At 41.4% G+C, this 14,111-nt stretch overlaps 1 pseudogene; it reads left to right on the forward strand.

Annotated features, from left to right (window-relative positions):
• Window positions 1-1,107: 1,107 nt before the first annotated feature.
• LOC136748928 (mucin-5B-like) overlaps window positions 1,108-14,111 on the forward strand; it is a 37,572-nt pseudogene continuing 24,568 nt past the window's right edge.

Consider the following 14,111-nt stretch of genomic DNA (forward strand, 5'->3'; position numbering starts at 1 on the left):
TCTATATGTATCCCTGTGTCACTGCAAAGTACCCGCACCCCACCCCGCTCTCACGGGAGAAAACTCTGTCCGCCCCCCGCTCTCACGGGAGAAAATACCATCACCGTCAGGAATTATTTTGCCTAGGGCCCCCACATACCCTAGAATTGCCTCTGCTTACAGACACATCAACACAAATAATGTCACAGCTAAGGGTGGCCAATTTAGCTGGAGCACCTGATCAACCAAGCGATCAACCTCTGTTTAACGAGCGAGGGAACTCATTCCACCAACTGCACCCCGTGCACAGGCTCGGAGCAGGACCAAAGAAAACCAAAATAGACCCAGGTAAGTTAATGATATTTATTCATACAGCGATCAAAAAATGAAAGACGTCAGGTAAGTGGAAACGTAAGTTATACATGGGGAAAGATCAAATGTTAATCTTTTTTGTTCTGCTTTGCAGGTTTCCAGCTACCCTGCCGACTGGGAACCAACCAGATAAAGTGCATGCATTGATTTGATATTTTCAAATGACCAATGGTAAACTGCGATCACAATATGGTTAGCTTTGAGGCATACTTTCAAAAAACAAGGACCAAGGGCTGGATTAAATCAAAACTTTGACCCACCCGCTAAAAGAAATCTACGGAACTGTACTGTACTGTAGCTTAATTTTCAGTAAGATGACACTTTCTTCTAATCATAAATGTAACTCCTATGATGTACAGGTTTGTAGTTTGCTATAAGCGGGTGGGTCAAAGTTTTGATTTCATCCAGCCCTAAGTCTAAAACAATGGTCTACAATTTTAGAAAAGCAAACCTTGAATGTATGAGGTGGCACTTAGAAGAGTTAGACTGAGGCACACTGCATTCAGATGAAAATGGATCGTTATATTTCAAGAATATTCTATTTGAGTATTGGGAGAAATTTGTACCAAAACTTAGCAAATTGAGGAACAAAAAACATTGGCCAAAATTATTTAATAGAATTATACAAAAAAATATCAAGAGAAAGATAATGTTGTATAGCGCATACAAAAGGGATAGAGACGAAGAAATACAAACTAATGCAAAGAGCTTTTTTCAATTCTATTACAGCAAGAGGTCAATAAAGCAGATAGTGAAATGGGTAAAGGTTAAAACTGGAAGTATCTTGGAAAACAAACAAGAAGTGGCAAATGTTCTAAATGAGTATTTCACAGAGGTTTTACAAAAGAAAAAATTGATAACGTATCATAGGTTAACAATCAGTCCAGTCAAATCCTAAGAGAGATCAGGATAAATGAGGAGGAGGCACTAAATGGACTTAGATAATATTCAGTTGTGGGCCGACACCTGTCAAATTCAATGTGGACAAGAGCAAGGTATTATATGCACGTAATGAATATGTCCACTATAATTACATCACTATAATTCATCACTTTCTCCATCCAAACAATGTGGGGAAGCAATACCCACAGGATATTGAGGTTATTGTCAAAAGTGTAGAATTGAGAACCCGATCCTGTGCAGGTGTTGTTACACGTGGTCTGCCACTGTGAGGACGATCATCTGTCCTTCCTGTCTCCCTGTAGTGCTGTCTTAGGCGTCTCACAGTACAGACATTGCAGTTTATTGCCTTGGCCACATCTGCAGTCCTCATGCCTCCTTGCAGCATGCCTAAGGCACGTTCACGCAGATGAGCAGGGACCCTCGGCATCTTTCTTTTGGTGTTTTTCAGAGTCAGTAGAAAGATCTCTTTAGTGTCCTAAGTTTTTATAACTATGACCTTAATTGCCTACCATCTGTAAGCTGTTAGCGTCTTAATGACCGTTCCACAGGACAGCATGTTAATTCATTGTTTATGGTTCATTGAACAAGCATGGAAAACATTGTTTAAACCTTTTACAATAAAGATCTGTAAAGTTATTTGGATTTATACAAAACTATCTTTAAAATACAGTGTCCTGAAAAAAGGATGTTTCTTTTTTTGCTGAGTATATAAATCAGAGGGTGGCTGTAACTGATAAATTACTCCTCTCCTCTCCAGGTTTCTGTGGATATTTCAACAATGTCCAAGCTGACGATTTCAAAACCAACATTGGGGTAGTGTTGGGATCAGCTGCAGCATTTGCCAACACCTGGAAGACCAGAGCCAGCTGCCTGGATGTGACAAACAGCTATGAAAACCCCTGCAGCCTGAGTGTGGAGAACGGTACGACATTCTGGGACACCAGTCCCCCAACCCCCCTGCTGACTGGGGCTCTGTACTGTTCAGGGGTCTGGGAAACTGGGCTCACGCATCATAAGGAAATACTTGCATAACTTATCCTGAGATTTCTCTCCGCATTTCACAGAGAAGTATGCCAAGCACTGGTGCTCCATGCTGTCAGACACTAATGGAGTGTTTGCTCCCTGCCACTCTGTCATCAACCCAGATACCTTCAAAGCAGTACGTGCCATCTCCTCCTATGTCCATGCCTGCGCTGCGAAGGGCATCGCGCTGGACGACTGGAGATCCAGTATCTGCAGTAGGTGTCTTCAGGTGTCAGAAGCATTTGGGGTTTCAGGGACAATTAACTGAAGGTGTGTAACAGTTCAGATGAAAGTAGCAGAGGCATTTTTCATGCCAAAAGGCATAACTTGATATTGCCACAAACTATCAGGAGTCACAGACAAAGAGATTTGCTTAGCATGTTCAGTTAATGGCACTTGCCAATAACCTTTCAACAAGTGAAACTTGCTTACATATTTAGCATGGCCTACCTGATCTATACAGTCATCAGTTCTTGGGATAGGATAGGTGTCATCCTTACTGACAAGATTCACCCACCTATAATCAGTCACAAAACTGACAGAATTATCTGGCTTAGGTACAAGAATACAGGGAGAACTCAATTTGGCTTGGCTATATATAGTCAACCTCCGATCTCATAAGGGCTAACTTTTGAGGACTTAACCTATAAGGATGTCGTTTTACAGGAGAAGAATTCTCTACATCAACATCGTGACTTAAATATTGTGTCCTTCACGATGAAACCTAGTGGCACTGCACATGATGGTTAACAGATATTGGTTGCCTGCTCTTGTCTTGGGCAATGGCCCTACACAATCAACAATAACATGGCTAAATGGTTCCCCAAAAGCAGGAATAGGTTGTAGGGGAGCCTTTGGAATCTTCTGATTAGGCTTACCTGCCTCTTGACATTCATGGCACATGCAACAAAACTGCCTCACATCATCCTTCACACCAGGCCAATAGAAGTGTTTCATAATGCGGTCAATCATTTTATTAATTCCAAAATGACCAGCCAGTGGGCCTTCATGGGCCAGACAAAGCATTGGTTACACAATCTGATGCACAACATCTGATGCAGATGTATCGGAAAGCTTCCACCTACGCATCAGCACATTTTCTTTCAGATAATAACAAACCGGCACCTTACCAGCTTCAATCTTATTCAATGCCTGAGAATAAATAGACAGCAAATCAATATCATCTTTTTGATGTGATATCAAAGTGGAACGAGACAATATATCACCAGAGCCATCACTCTGTCCATAACTATTGTTCACATATTGAACAAAAAATGTTTCGGACAAATCAATGTCCGGCTCCTCACCCTTAGAAACACCTTTAAACTGTGACGAATCAATGCCACTACTATTTACCCCTTGGTTAGAGGCTTTCTTCAGAAAAACAGGAACAGGTCCTGTCTGAGACGAATCGACATCATCCAACTGTATCTACAGAGGCTTTGCCTGGTAACTGCACATGCGGGAAAAAGATTAGGATACTTCTCCTGTAACAAATCAGGGCAATCTGCAACCACAGGGTCACTGACCATCTCAGGATGGACAGTGACTTTATTCCCCATTAGGTCATTACCTAACAAAAAAGTCACACCACGAACAGGTAACTGTGAGGCAGCGCCACCTGTGAGCGGACCAGACAACAAATCTGAAGTCAAATAAACCCTATGTAAAGGGACTGAATCAGCACCACCAACACCCACAATGGGTACTCGAACCAGCGCAAAAGAGTGCTTCAAAACGGGGACAACACCCTCTAACAACAATGACTGAGCACTAGCAGTATCTCACAAGATTAGAATGGACCATTGGATATCGTCCCCATGCACCGAAACAAATCCCTCTGCAGTGAAAGGATAAAAAATATCCTCAACCTGCGTGGCCACAAAAGAAAACAGCATTGTCACAACTATGAGCACTATTGCCAGAAACCTTAGTGTGTCATCTACAATGCTTTTGTTTTTACAAGCATCAGCTACTGAAGCACCACAACTACCCCCTGTGCTGACACTTTTAACTATTACATCTCTCACACAATGAGCGGTCGAAGCAATGGACTTTACCTCAGCTTCACGCTTTCGTTTCAACATAGAAATATCAGATATGAGATGACCTGGGATCTTACAATAGAAACACACAAGCGCAGACCTAGAATTTAGGTTGCTGGAAAAACACAGACCTATTTTCCAACTTTTTATCTGTTACTCTCTGGTCTATAAAACCTTTTTCACCACACATTCTCTTACTGCTAGGTGACAGAGGTGCTTTTAAAAACTTCATCAGCACACACTGCTGCTTCATACAGGACTCGAACCTTTTGCTCATCCAAGTAAGTCTTAACACTGTCATGCATACAGGTTTTGAATTGCTCTATAAGAACCATCTGTCTCAGTTTACCATGATCCTCATTAATTTCAATTGCATTACACCATTTGTCAAACCAGGACTCTTGTTCTTTGGAGAATTCAACATAGGTCTGTTTATCATTCTTTTTCCAATTTCTGAACTTCTGCCTATAAGCTTTTGGAACTAATTCATAAGCCTTCAGAATTGCTACTTTAACTTAAGTTCATCATAAACATTGGCCTTATCCACTGGCAATGAAGCATAAGCTTTCTGTGCTTTACCTACTAACACACACTGCAATAACACAGGCCACTTGTGTTTAGGCCACTCAAAATTCTCTGCAACGTTTTCAAAACACTGAAAATATTGATCAGTCTTTTTCTTGAAATGGTGGTACTAATTTTGCATGTTGTGTAACATCAAACCTCCGTGCTTATGTATCCTTTAGTTTAATTCTCTCCATTTCCAAATCCTTTTGTATACTCAGTTTCTCTCTCTCTAAAGTATGGAAGAGCATTAGGGCCACTTAAGAGAGAGAAAAAATATATATATTTTGAGAAAAAAATTCAAAACTTTTGAGAAAAAAAGGCAAAAGTTTTGAGATTTTAAGTCGAAATAAACTTTTGAGAAAAAAAGTCAAATGTTTTGAGATTTAAAGTCAAAACAAACTTTTGAGAAAAAAAGTCAAAAGTTTTGAGATTTAAAGTCGAAATAAACTTTTGAGAAAAAAAGTTGAAAATTTTGAGATTTAAATGCGAAATAAACTTTTGAGAAAAAAAGTTGAAAGTTCAGGTTCAAACACAACAGCATCGATATGGTGTTATAAGGGGACTGGGTAAAACCCGAAATGGGTTCTAAATGAGGAGAAGGTTATCGTGAAGTTAAAAAGACTGTGTAGAGCTGTATTGAACTGAAATGTAGGTATAAAAGAGAATTATTGATGTCTAAGTTGTGGGTTCAAATCCTGAGTGGGGCAGTGCTCTTGTACCCTTGAGCAGGTACTTCACAATTGCTCCAGTAAAATGCCCAGCTGTATAAATGGGTACAAATGTAAGTTGCCTTGGATAAGAGCATCTGCTAAATCGCTTAATCGCTCGAATAGAGCAATATTGTAAACTATTTTGGGTGTATGTTTCCAGTTCCAAAAATAACTCCCCAGCAAAAAACTATTCTACCTTAAAAAGGACTATGATGATTTTGGGGAGTTGTCTTTTCAATATTAGAAAGCAACCCTTGGAAAGCTAACAACCCAATCTAAGACACAAACTTGTGGCATTGGGGACACTTATTTGGTTGTCTCTTCCCAGTCCGACAAATGGCTCCCCAGCATGAAACTGTTGTAGCACTATTGCACCTTAATGCCACTATTACTTTTACAAATTCTGTTCAGTTTAACAAATTGTAGAAAATGTGTATATATAATAATAATAATAATAATAATAATAATTGTATTGGTGTTGTTATTGTTATTATTAGTATTAAAGTTCATTATTAATATTATTTACATTATGTAATACAATATTTGCAATTAAAACACACATTTCTGAAAGCTCAGAATAAGTATTTTTCTGTTGTAGACGTCTTTGTAAACATCTTTCCATTGTTCCGGGGTTTCAGGTTTTACCCAGTCCCCTATCGACGCTATATCGACGCTGTTGGTGTTTGAACCTGAACTTTCAACTTTTTTTCTCAAAAGTTTATTTCGCCTTCAAATCTCAAAACTTTTGACTTTTTTTCTCAAAAGTTTATTTCGACTTTAAATCTCAAAACTTTTGACTTTTTTTCTCAAAAGTTTATTTTGACTTTATATCTCAAAACTTTTGCCTTTTTTTCTCAAAAGTTTTGAATTGTTTTCTCAAAATATATATATTTTTTCTCTATCTTAAGTGACCCTAATGCTCTTCCGTACTAAAGTCAGTCTCTGTCTTTCTATATCAAATTAATTTTCATATTTTCTACTGTCTAACGCTAACTTTTCTCTCTCCAACTCTAACTTCTCTCTCTCATCCAATTTTAGATTCCTCAATAAAAGGCATTTCATGTAACACTGCTGTAGATAACATCTCTTCTTCAACATAGTGTTCAGCAAGAACTTTCAGAATTTCAGCCTTACGCATGGCAATCCTAACATCAAGCTCAAATGTTTGCCTACCGCTAACACGTCTGACTTCCTTAGTTTAGCCAAATCATCAAACACTGGTTTAGCTGCAAACGCAGTTACAAACTGCTCAACACTAAATTGCTGTGTCATTATAAAAGAAGCTTCCTGGTGTCACTCAACATACATATAACACAAATTAAAAAAAAAAAATCTACCATGACAAACAAAACCCAATTCCAATTAAAACGCTCCCGGACAAGCCCCCACTTTATGTAACAGTTCAGGTGGAATTAACAGCCCCTCCCGACATGCACACAATGTAAAACATGACAGAAAACAACTATATAAACCAAATTTGTGTATCTTGGCACAATGAGATGTATTTGGAATAAATTACAGCACATTTAAAATGAGTAAAAAGATCATGAAAAAGGAAGGACAACAAAAGTCATAACAAATCAGACACTATTACCAACTACAGCATCACAGAAAGTCTAAAGTGAAGTTCCCCCAGTCCTTTACCAGTTCATAATCGCAACTGATGCAGAGGTGCAGATTAAATCATGGAAGTGTTGAGTATAACATGTCCATCAAGGTCAAAGCTTCCAAAGTAAGCAAAAGATTCATTCAGCAGTCTTATGTGCAAATCAATCCATGGTTGAAGGGTTTTACCACCACACCGCCTCGTCCTTCTTGTTGTGCTTCATCCCTTCCCTTTCTCTTTTCATATCCGTTCCATAAATTAGGTCATCCGTAAAGAGAGTCCACCACATCCTCACCTGGCACCATTTATGCACCACAGCGCCACCGGGGGATAGTGGTCACCGCAATAGTCACGTAACAAGGTGTTTGTGCTGAGACTGAAACCCTGCTTCTCCCCCCATCAGCCAAATACTCCAGCAGCTGCCCCAAGACCCTGGTCTATGGGTACAGCATGACCAGCTGACAGTGCACCTGCTGCTCCCTCAGCTAGCCGGACTACACCTGCCAGGTCCAGTTCATGCCTGTGGACGGCTGTGGTTGTGCGGAGGGGACCTACATGGACGAGATGGCAAATTCGTCCAACCCACCGATTGCTCATGCTACAACAAGGGTTCAGTAGGGCCGGCAGGGGAGATCATCAGCAAGGATGGAGCCATGTGGTAAGAGGCATAGTTGATTATTGTCACTGAGCACTAACTGATCCAACAGGTTTACCACTTTTAACACAGAAGCCACTGACTCATGCTGTTTATGTCTTCTGTTGCTGCACACAATTAAAGCACAGCTGTGTATTATCTTTATTACTCTTCTCATTCTCTTTACAGCACTTGCAAACAGGAGAAACTGAACTGCATTGGATGCCCAGCATCCAGCATAAGTGAGTCTGAGCTTACATCAGTCTACACCTGAAGGGAGAATTTCATTGTTAAACAAATGGTGATCTGACACCATGTTTCTTCTGTACTTAGTAAAACTTGTTGGTGAATATTGGGACACATTAATTTATGTCAGGACTTGGGAACACCAGAAAGATATGGGGATATATCATGATTGCCTTTTGTTTCTTTCGTTTGTAGCCTGTAAGAAACCAATGGTGTTTTTCAACTGCTCTGAGGCTGGGGCAGGAGCCAAGGGATCTGAGTGCCAGAAGGGCTGCCAGACACTGGACATGGAGTGTGTAAGTGGGACAGACTCTTCACACTAATTCGTATTGAACACTGGCCTGAGTTGTGTGCTTCTTGACAATATTTCACATGAACACAGTCTACATGTGTAGGGTGTAAACCACTGCACTCCCCACCAGAGAAGCATGGTACACGACACAAACTAGAGCACAAACTGATGGGGAAGGATTCTCATGGGGCACCGTCTACAATTGCTCAAGCTTTGCTATAGACCAGATTCATGCTAAATCCAGATGGAATATTACCTCACCTCTCCTTACAGATCAGCACTGGGTGTATCTTGGGCTGTGTGTGTCCCGAGGGGCTGGTTTCTGATGGGAAAGGAGACTATGTACAGGAAGAACTCTGTCCTTGCATCCACAATGGAGCTTCATTCCAACCAGGGCAACAGATCAAAGTGGACTGCAACATCTGGTACTCTCATCTCTCAGAGGGCATCTTATTTGTTTAAATATGCAATACAGAAAGCAGCATAGAAACTTATAAAGCCACATAGAAAATAATTGAGTGTGCTCTGTTCTGTATTTGTTCACACGTGTCATTTTCCTTTCAGTACTTGCAAAGACAGGAAATGGCAGTGTACCACTAATCAGTGTTAGGGCACCTGTGCCATCTATGGAGATGGGCATTACACCACGTTTGATGGGAAGAGATTCAGCTTCAGTGGAGACTGTGAATACACTCTCACTCAGGTACATCTCAAAGCCCTGCAGAATAAACTTCAGCGTGCCCATTCTACTTATGAATCAAAGAGACAAGAGCAGGACCAAGCTTCCTTCAACCACATTAGAACCACATTTCCTTCCACTAGATGAATGAAGAGAAAAACAGATGTCCAATTTATTCCTGGCTGTATGATACAATTAAGGGTCCTTTTTAAACCCACTGCTCTATCTCCTTTACTGCAGCAAGAAAAGTGAAAATGGCACCTTCAGAGTGATCACTGAGAACATCCCCTGTGGCACCACTGGCACCACCTGTTCCAAGGAAATCAAACTCTTCCCTCCAGTGGCTGCACGCTCAACAGCAACTCTCCTCCAGGATTATTCACAGAATGGATATCTGGACAAAACAAAACCAAGAAGAATTCTAGGAAAACCATCAAATTAACCTTCCTAAGAAACACCTGATAATTATGGGCTTTTAATATTTTAACAGTTTTGGTACTGCTAAAACCCTTCTGGGTCCAAAAGATGGAGTCAGACACCATTTAGAGGCAAACATGTTCTGTATTGCTTCACATGAACATTCCACCTTTACAAGGGCAGCAATAGCAGGGGAAAATAACTAAACTTAATACAACATAAAGGCAGGGGCTATTTGGAGCCTGGATTTCTAAATACAGGGTGGGAATAAGCAAACATAAAACAGGCATACAGAAAAAGGGGAGAATAAACAACACAAAATCACAACAATACAGAATGGGGTGAATGAGAACTATTAACACATAATTAATTTACACAGTATTTGGAACCACTTCCCTGCAGCCCTTGCGGAGATGCCCGCATATTAATCAAGCAGGGCGGTGCTGCTTTTCCATCTCATACATAATATGTCTGTGTGGAGACTACGAAGGCAACAGAAACAATGACTGATGTACAGCTGAAGTATTGTGATGCTGTGCAGGGCATGTTGCAGAACAGGAGGTATATAAGGACCCGATGGATACCCCTTTTTCAACTGAACGCAGCGGCTGCGCAACCATGACAAGCTGCAGAGCAGAAGTCAGGAACAGCTGCCAAATACACACACCGGCAGACTATAAAAGGACCTCACTTCCGTTTAGATGAAGAAAAGTACCTGAGTGGAAACGCGAGGAGGGTGTTTGGTGTGCGATCAAAGAGATGAGGAGAGAAGCGAATTGATTACCCGGATTTTGACTGCCTGTGTGAGCCCCCGAATAACAAACCCAACCTGGACCGGTTGTTTTGTAACTGGGAAACCGAGTAGTGGTCTGAGAGTAGTTAGGGACACCATCACAGTGGTAGTAAGCACCCTAACCCGGGCTAGGATTTTCTTTTGTTTTAAAGCATTGTTTCAGGTTTCCCTGCATCTTCCCACTCCCCTGCTGCGACCTACAACCCAGACCCCCACAAGTAAGCGGTTGACACCCCGTACTGTTTCACAGTACCTTTAACATACAACAACAATTAAAATATTTTCAACCACATGCTCACCATCAACAACAAAGGCATCAACAACATCTTCACCAACCACAGGCTCTCCAACATCATCAGGACCAACCAGCTGCATGGAGGAAGTGTGCCAGTGGTCAGTCTGGTATGACATTAGCATACCAACTGCAGACAATGAAGGGGATCATGAAACCTATGATAACATCAGAGCCAAAGGACATACAGTGTGTGCTCACCCTCTTCAAGTGCAATGCAGGGCCCAGGATTACCCACACACTCCCCTAGGAAACCTGGAGCAAACAGTGCACTGTGACAAATCATATGGGCTTAAGTACAACACCAAGGAAAATCCAACCATCTGTCTGAACTACGCCATCAGAACATTCTGCTGTGTAACTATGCCATGTTGTTCATCCTCTACCACAACCACAGTTCCTCCAACAACACCCAAAAAGACAACCACAAGCTCTCCAACATCTTCATCTTCAACCACAAGCTCCAATGAACACAGCAACACCACCACACGTCTCCACCTCATCCCCTGCAGGCATCAGTGCCAATGGAGCGATTGGTAAGATATGACTTTCCTTACACTTGACACACTAGGAAGAGACAGTGAAACCTATCTTAAGCTCAGAGAGGAAGACTATGATATAAGTCACAATCTGAGCCAAAGTCAACGTAGGGCAGAGAAGTATCCAGTGAAGGACATCCAAGATGCGGGTCAGGTTGTGCAGTGTACACTTGCTGAGGGACTTGTATGTAAAAATGAAGACCAATCAGGTCCCTTCCCTCTGTGCTATAACTACCAGATGGTTCTGGTTCTCACAACACCAGTCCCTGAAACACCAACCACCACAGAGACCACAACTGGGCCTTCCTCTTCTATAGAGACTATGCCACCCAATTCCACAACCTCTTCTCCTACAACTGTCAGTACCACATCTCCAAAATCAACAACTACAATATTAGTCAGTACAACAACTACACCAACAACAACACCTACTAGTACACCAACACCAACCCTACCACTACACAAATACCTACCACTACCACCACACCAACACCAACCCCTACCACTACACAGATAACAACACCTACAACTATACCAACACCTACCACTACACAAGCAACAATACCTATCACTACACCAACACCTACCATTACACAAACAACACCAACACCTTTTGGTACACAAACAACAACAATACCTACTACTACACCAACACCTGCCACTACTGAAACACAATTACCTACCACTACACAAACAACCACACCTACAACCATTATTGGTACACCAACAACAACAACACCTACCACACTGACAACAACAGAAAACACAACTACACCTACAATCACACCCACCAGAACTCCCACTCCCTAGCTGCCATGTGTGTGAATGGTCACAGTGGATTGATGTGAGCTATCCTACTGGTGATCCTGACGGTGGAGACAGCGACACCATCTCAAAGATCAGGGAGTCTGGCATTGATATCTGTGAAAAACCAGAGGAAGTGCAGAGCAGAGCTGTCAACTATCCAGGTATTCGGATCTCAGATTTGGGACAAAAAATAGAGTGCAATCCATTGGTTGGGCTGATTTGCATAAACAAAGATCAAGGCATTCCACCGATGTGCTTCAATTACAAGATAAAAGTGAAGTGCTGCAGAAACAGATGCCTCACCACTCCCATAACCACAATATCAGCAACTGAGAGTACAAAAACTACCATCTCCACAACAGAAACCACAACCACACCTACAAGCACCCCAACAACCACAACCACACCTACAACAACTCCAACAACCACAACAACACCTATACTCACCACAACAACCACAACTACACCTACACCAACACTAACAACCACACCTATACCCACCTCAACAACCACACCCACCACAACAACGACAACCACATCTACAACCACCCCAACAACCACAAGCACCTCAACAACTACACCAACCCCAACAACATCACCTGAAACATCGACCACCAGCACTCTCTCCTTCTTGTGTGTCTCTTTCCCTTTCTCACCCCGTCTCTCCCCTTCTCTCTCTCTCCCCCTCTGTCTGTATCTCCCTTCCTCCCTCTCGCTCTACCCCCTCTCTCCCTCTCCTCCTTGGCTCTGAACCCTAACGTTATGCTTCAGCTCCTCCCTCTCCTACCTGAAGCACGTCACTTGTCCTGCCATATATTATTATTCCAATGTATTTTCTCTTGAGCCCTGACCCTGGCCCTCACTCTCCCTACACTGGGCTCATGCAGCTCTCTCCTGGCTGATCTCCCTGCGCCAACAAAACCACCCTCCAGCAACCAGAAAACTCACTTTTTCTGAACCTCCCTTTAGATCAGGGGTGTCCAAACTAACACCCTCGGGCCAAATATGTCCCGTTAATAATTTATAAAAGGCCCACATCATGGTCTGTAAATTAAAGTTAAATGTGGCCTGTATGAGAATTGTCCTCCATAAAGCGGAAAAGTTAGGCTACAGCCTACAACAGACTAGTGTCGCTGCACAACTTGGTCTCACTAGAGAAACTTCAACAGGCTAACATTTAGGCATTGCTGTTTTCTGATGTCCAATTAGGTACTTGCCTTTAGGAGGCAGGTCATATATGACACGCCTGATTGGGTAATTTACTTCTTTACAACATGGGACTAAGCACAGTGATGGCTCTGAAAGCTGGAATTCCAACTAAATTACCCAATCAGGTGCATCATATATAGACGTCAGAGAGCTTGTGACAGGTTAGAATGATTTTAAACAAGAAATCAGGAAATATAATATTGGAGTTCGGACATGTTATGCAAGCAGACAGTCAGCTGTAAGATTGTCATTGTGAAACAGTGGAATATCAGTAAAATATACAGTAGTTTTATTGATTTACATTTTGCATTGAATAAATAGTGGCACTAACATCCATACATATTGCATTTGCATTGTGTTTTCGTTATTCCAATGTAAATTTGAATTACATATAATATGTATGTTGTTTTTGTTTGTTGATGTACGTTTTGGCCAGGACACTCCTGTAAAAGAGATTTTTAATCTCAGTGAGTTATTTTCCTGATTAAATAAAGGTTAAATATGTTCAGGTGTATATGTGCTATTACACATACCTACCTATATAACTTAATAATAATAATAATAATAATAATAATAATAATAATAATAATAATAATAATAATATATTTTGCATTTGAATATAATCTTGCATATGAATATTATTAAAAAATACGTACGAAAATAGTTACCATGCTTACAGATGATAGATTGCAATCACCAACAGCGCATCCTGGACCAGACCAGGTTCCCTCATTGAAGACCCCACGCAAAGAGCATGATCAGTTCTTTGTGAACAGACACACTCTTGTGACTCTGAACAAAAGCTGCCTGAAAACCAGCTTGACTGACTTCCACCTATGTGACATTTTGCAAGTGACAACAAACAACGTTTCACCTGACTATAACAGACTTGGCACTAAGTCACAGCTTCACTGCTCAAATTAGTTTTGACACCAGTGGGTCAGTTCCCCAAGACAAGCCTAATGTTTTGATCAGCCTATAATGAGGATAAGTCCTGT

The sequence above is a fragment of the Amia ocellicauda genome, chromosome 4 (assembly GCF_036373705.1).
Source record: "Amia ocellicauda isolate fAmiCal2 chromosome 4, fAmiCal2.hap1, whole genome shotgun sequence".
Lineage (NCBI taxonomy): Eukaryota > Metazoa > Chordata > Actinopteri > Amiiformes > Amiidae > Amia > Amia ocellicauda.